The sequence below is a fragment of the Podarcis gaigeae genome, assembly GCF_964106915.1.
Source record: "Podarcis gaigeae genome assembly, chromosome: 9".
Taxonomy (NCBI): domain Eukaryota; kingdom Metazoa; phylum Chordata; class Lepidosauria; order Squamata; family Lacertidae; genus Podarcis; species Podarcis gaigeae.
The window spans coordinates 66076404-66082403 of NC_139685.1; the positions used below are offsets into that span (position 1 = coordinate 66076404).

The following is a 6000-nucleotide window of genomic DNA, read 5'->3' on the forward strand; positions in this document are numbered from 1 at the left end:
CACTTTTCTCCTCCAGCTCAGTCTTATAGTTTTCCGTCGCGAAATTAATATCTTTGTAAAAATAGGGTTGCACTCGATCTTAGATGTAAAATCCTTTGCTTTAACTCCTCTACAACGGGGGGGGGGCTGACTTCCTTTTTGCGCCTCCCCCGCTCGCTCCGAATTTTAAAAAAAAATTATCCCCCTTTTTAGTCCAGGTTCCAATTACTCACGGGTTATTCTTTTAGGTCCAGATTTTCAATAGAAGAAGTCAGCGCTCTCCGTCGAATGGCATGCGGCTTCGCTCGGCAGGGGAAGCGGAGGACTCAAAGCACCACCACCCCCTGTCACCCGTTCCACAGCCTTTAAAAAGGCTCCTTCGCGGGCCGGGGGGAGCACAAAAGGTGCCAGCCAAGTAACCATGTCCATGGGTTTCAGCGCCCATGGTTTTTGAGGGTCCCCGCGTCGCCGGCGCGGTAGGACCCAGCCCCTGCCGAGCAGGCTCCCTCCGGAGCTCGGAGGGAGTCCGCCATTCGGCGATGGCGCCAACCCGGAAGTCGCTTTCTTGCACACTCTGGTCCTTGATATCCCTCTCCTCTATTTTCTCCCACAGGTTGCCCTGTCTTCCCCCTTTTCCTTCCCATTCGCCTGGTATGACAGGAAGAGGCGGGTCATAGCTTGTGGGTAGTGTTGGCATGGCAAAAGAGGAGGATGTGCTGCATGGTGCAGTCTGTCATTATTTAAAATTATTTGTCTCTTTCCACTTTCTCAAACAACATCCTCGCTCTGCAACATCGCGCAATCTACTTTTGAAACTGTGGCAGAGGGGTGATTTCGGTAGCAGATCGTAAACATTACGGTGGGCTGGTGTTCAAAGGAACACAGGCAAAAAAATCCCACAGGACATCTGAAAAAGGCAGTCTTTGGTGGTGTTCACTTCGCTCCCCTTGTTGTTGTTTAGTCGTTTAGTTGTGTCTGACTCTTCATGACCCCATGGACCAGAGCACGCCAGGCACTTCTGTCTTCCACTGCCTCCCGCAGTTTGGTCAAACTCATGCTGGTAGCTTCGAGAACACTGTCTAGCCATCTCGTCCTCTGTCGACCCCTTCTCCTTGTGCCCTCAATCTTTCCCAACACCAGGTTCTTTTCCAGGGAGTCTTCTCTTCTCATGAGGTGGCCAAAGTATTGGAGCCTCAGCTTCATGATCTGTCCTTCCAGTGAGCACTCAGACCTGATTTCCTTCAGAATGGAGAGGTTTGATCTTCTTGCAGTCCGTGGGACTCTCAAGAGTCTCCCTCCAGCACCATAATTCAAAAGCATCAATTCTTTGGCGATCAGCCTTCTTTATGGTCCAGCTCTCACTTCCATACATCACTACTGGGAAAACCATGGCTTTAACTATATGTCGCTCCCCTTAGCAAATGCAAATTCCCTCAGGAAACCGAAGTTTCTACCAAACCCTTAAAAGCAGGTTTCTGCTTTCCATGCAACAGGACCCAACTTTTGGACACCAGATCTCCCTCGTGAGCTGTTTATGGTTCCACAATGAATGGGGGCTTTTATGAGGCGGATATTTTATACTGAACACCACTTTAAAAAATAAATAAAAAATGGCTGGACTGAGAAGGAAACAAAATACTTAGCCTAGCGACATTCTGTCCTGAACTGTTAAGTGAAGCATTTTGCCTTTAATCTTTTCCAGATGACCCAACTGTCAACAGTCAAGAGTGTGCCTTTGGGTGGGGTGAAAGCAGGCCTTAGAAGAGCCTTCTCTAGCATGGTGCATGTTTGGATTCAAGCTCCCATCGGCCCCAGGCAGCATGGCCAAGGGTCAGGAATGATGGGAACTATATCAAGAGGGCACAACTTTGTGGAAGGTTGCCTTCAGATTTCGAGTTCAAGGGTGCAATTCAGCAGCCACGGCAAGCTGTTGCTTTTACAAACAGGGCTACAAAATGTACCTGTTTGGTACAGCTTTTGAGGAAAGTCATAGGTCAGTAGCAGAACATCTGCTTTGCATGCAGAATGTCCCAGTTTCAACTTCCGGCATCTTCAGGTAGAACTGGGAGAGAAACCTACCAGAAAACCTGGAATGCCACTGCTGGTCAGAGTAGATAGATAGATAATTTATTATGGTCAAGGACCAGCTCGCATAACACAATAAAAACAGCATTTATAAAGATAAAATATACAATCAGAGCAGATTGCAGCAATAGCTCATGAGTTAAAATTGAGATATATACATACACCCGTACAACTGAGATTTGGGCTAAAAATTGACCCTGAGGCACCCCAAAGGGCGACTTCAGCATTTTCCTAGTAAGCTATTTTATTCTGGAGGATGATCTGTGCCTACAAATCTGGGCGCAGAATCTGGCTACCAGCCAGGCCGTCTTGTGATAACTTGCCTAAGAGTGTTATGTACTGAAGTTCTCACCCTGAGCCAGCAGGGGGATACTGTAGATAGTTTTCACTCAGGTCCACATATGCAAATAAGGGATTGAAAGTGACGTTCAGTGATTGGATAGTTACAGAAAATGGTTATTGTTGCGTTCTAGTGGAGCTCTATATAAGCAGGCTGGCTGAACCATTCAGTTCAGTTCTGTTCTGGCCTGTGAATAAACAAGAGCTGTTTGAAGAATCGCTGTGTTGTCTGATATGTTCACCCACAACTTAACAGAGAAAATTAAGTATAGATTTAAGTCAGAGTAAAAACTGAGCTACAAATGGACCAATGGTACGTATAATGCAGCTGCCTATGTTCCTATGTAGCTATCCTTGAGTAGAGTGTGCCATTTGTAGGTACAGTGAGGCTATGAACTCAGAACAAAGTCTGAAAAGGAAAAGAGAACTGCTGTTGCTTACAAGCGCATGTTTGTCTGGATACCCTGCAAAACCTGTTCTGCCCCAGCTCTCTAGAAGCATTGCGTCTATTCAAAACATTCAGAAACCACAAACCATAGAATTTTAGAGTTAGAAGAGTCTCAGGAAACCAAGCTTTAAAGCTCTGTGTCCGAGTGAGATAGGGGTTTTCTGGTTGTTGTTTTTTGCCCTGGAGCTTTTGCCCTGCAAAAGCCTGCTCCTTAGCACTCAATCAGAGCAAACATCAGTTTGAGTTTTCATCAAGAGAAGCATTTTTTGTGGGGGGGAATTCTGGAGGGGGGGGGAATGTAAGCAGAGGAAATGTAAGTGTAGATAAGCCCAAAGACAAGACAGACAGGATAAAAGATGCCTTATGTGTCTTTTAAATCCAGGAACCACAAGCTGGCTTTAACACCACCTAGTGGGAGCCCTGGGTCAGTCCCCAGGGATGACAGTCCTTTTTTACTCAGGCTATACGGGGTCACAATAAATATAGCCATATACTTTCTCACTAGAACAAAGCTTATTTTTGTGGTGGATAGAAAGACAGAGAGTTGCCAGGTCTACTATGTTTAACTTTCATGACTGGTGCTTAAGAACATCACAGCTCTCAAGAACTCTCTGGATGCAGCTCTGAGACCAAAGTCCCTAATATTTCATGTTTTGATGAGGCAACTCCACAGAGGAAACTGGAAGCAGCTCCCCTCATTTCCAGAGCAGTCCATGGACATAATAGGTTACCTTCTTTTTCTTTCTTTTTTTACCTTGACCTTGTCATTCAAAGGCCCTCCGTAAATATGCCCTCAGCAAAATGAGTCTGTTGACCCCAAGCCCTCTTCCACCGCTTCTCAAATAGATTTCATATTACAGCCCCCACAGCTTGTAATTCAGTCCAGTTCCTTTCAGCCTCTTTCAAGGAGAGATTTTTTTGCCTCACTTAATATGGAAGCTTTATTACCGGTACTTCTTTTATTTTTACAGGCTCCCTCTTCTACCCTCTTATTCCTGGGACCGGCCATCCCGATCTGTCCTGCCCTGACAGTTTTCTCTGTCTGTCTCCCATTAACAACAAACAGTTTGAGCTGATTGAAAACAGCATGCAAAAATGCATGATGTAAGAAGAAATTGCTTTGCAAAAATATGTATTTTAGAAAAATCACATGCAAGTATGTGTTGATTAGGAAGAGGGGAAATCATGTGGTGGGAAGGAGGAAGCAAGTGTAGACCTGGAGACCCAGGAGTAAGGAGGGCTTCTTGTTTGCTGCACTTAAATGAAGCTGCTTCTGTTTGAGTTTGCCTGAACTGCCTGGCATTCATTTCTAAGAAAGGCAGCCTTGCAGGACAACAGCACAAGGAAGCTTCTGCATGTCTTTCTTTTGCCCTTGAATAAACTTTACGCCTTTGTTGTGGGGCTGTTTTGACAGCTGATCAGCAGGGGCAACATTATTGTACATCCTATTGCAGGGGTCAGCAAACTTTTTCAGGAGGAGGCCGGTCCACTGTCCCTCAGACCTTGTGGGGGGCCGGACCCACCGCCTCCAGAAAGCACCCCCTGTGGCGTTTGCCTGTTCTTTTGGAAATGTCTGTACAGGGGGAGAAAAAGGGTTAATAGGTAGACCAATAGAAAAGCCAGAGGCGGAGCCTACCTGTTTATAAAAGGGCTTAGGCCGAGGTTAGTTAGTTTTAGTTGGTTGGTTGGTTGGTTGGTTGGTTGGTTGGTTGGTTGGGAAAGGCAGTTGGGAAAGCAGTTGACAGTCAGTTGGAAATAGAGAGACAGTTAATGCAGTTGGTTCTTGCGTGAGGGGAGGTAGAAGAGTTAGAGACAGGATAAAGCAAGACTAAGAAGGTAAAGAGTAACAAGGTTTTGAATGCAGTTCAAGTTTATTTGTGTTTGCAATAAACTACACTATTCATTGTTAACTTAAGAACCTGACTGAGACCAAGTGATTTACCAGGACGGACCTGGTTGGTGGCAACAGATTAGCAGTGTACGGGTCAATAGTCTGTGAGATGACCAGGGGCTCCGTATGATCGCCATACCCCCCTCCTGAAAGGCCTCCTCACTTATGCCACTCATGCAGCAGCTGCCAACGCTGCCTCGTCTTCAGCAGCTTCGGTGTCTTCTGTCTCGGCGGGGCACAGAACCCATACGCCACTGCCACTTCCTTCGCATTTGGCCGCTTCCTCCCACTTGGCCACCTTAGTGGGAAGGAAGGGGTGGCACCCAGATGCCACTGGCCTGGGCAGCCCCTGCACCACCGCTGCTTCCTCCCGCTCAGCTGCCTCAGCGGGAAGGAAGGGACCCAGAGGCACCCACAGCTTCTGATTGCCTGCAGGAGCTTTTTGCAGCCAATCAGAAACCATGCTACGTTGCGGAAGTCATTCTCCGTACTGTGAGGACTCTGCACCACACCTGCGCCCGCGGGCTTTAGTTTGACGACCTCTACCCTATTGCAATTCTTAAGATAAGTTTCTCCTTTGGACTCCTGACAAATGTTTTCCCATGGTCAAAGACAGGATTTCCTTGAGTGATACATCCTTGTGGCCTGCTCTGCCAGTTTCATATCTACATCCGAAGGCTGGCAACAACCCCACCTTATCGGAGTCCCTTGCAGACAACCACAGTGCCTGGAGACAGACAGTCAGGTTGTGCATCCACAACAGTGGCCAGGGAAGGAATGACTGCTGGGAGGAGCGCAGAGAGAGAAAATGTCATGACGTATCTGCATCAGCAAAACCGAATGCCTTCATCTGCCCCAGCTGCAACAAAACATGTCTCTGCCGTAACTTTCTCTACAACAGAGCTTTCCAAACTTTTCATGCTGGTGGCACACCTTTCAGACATGCATCATTTTGCGGCACAGTGATTCAGTTTTGCTAGCAAACCAGAGGTTAAACTAACCCCTTTCCAGCCCCAGGAAGAGAGCCTGTGCAACACACCTACACACTGCAGCTGACACACTAATGTGTCACGACAGACTGTTTGGAAAGCTCTGTTCTACAGCCACAAAAGGTGCTGTGACCCTCCAGCAGTTTACCCCTGAAGGCACATTCTTCCATTGTCTCCTGAGACAGACAGATGCCAACATCAAACCACCGTATTTTTAAACTACTCCATCAGAATGATTTGCATTGCTGCTTCACACTGGACAGAATTAG

At 47.0% G+C, this 6000-nt stretch overlaps 1 protein-coding gene across 2 annotated transcripts in view; it reads right to left on the bottom strand.

The window, feature by feature from the left end:
* Positions 1–4990, bottom strand: part of ARHGAP24 (Rho GTPase activating protein 24) — a 415266-nt gene extending 410276 nt beyond the window's left edge. Inside the window, exon 1 of one of the 2 annotated variants that reach the window (XM_083756498.1) lies at positions 4906–4990. The gene's annotated coding sequence lies outside the window, so the exon portion shown is untranslated. Of the gene's footprint in view, positions 1–4487; positions 4509–4905 lie in introns of those variants that run through there. The other variant, XM_083756499.1, reaches the window with a different exon arrangement.
* Between the last annotated feature and the right edge of the window lie 1010 nt (positions 4991–6000).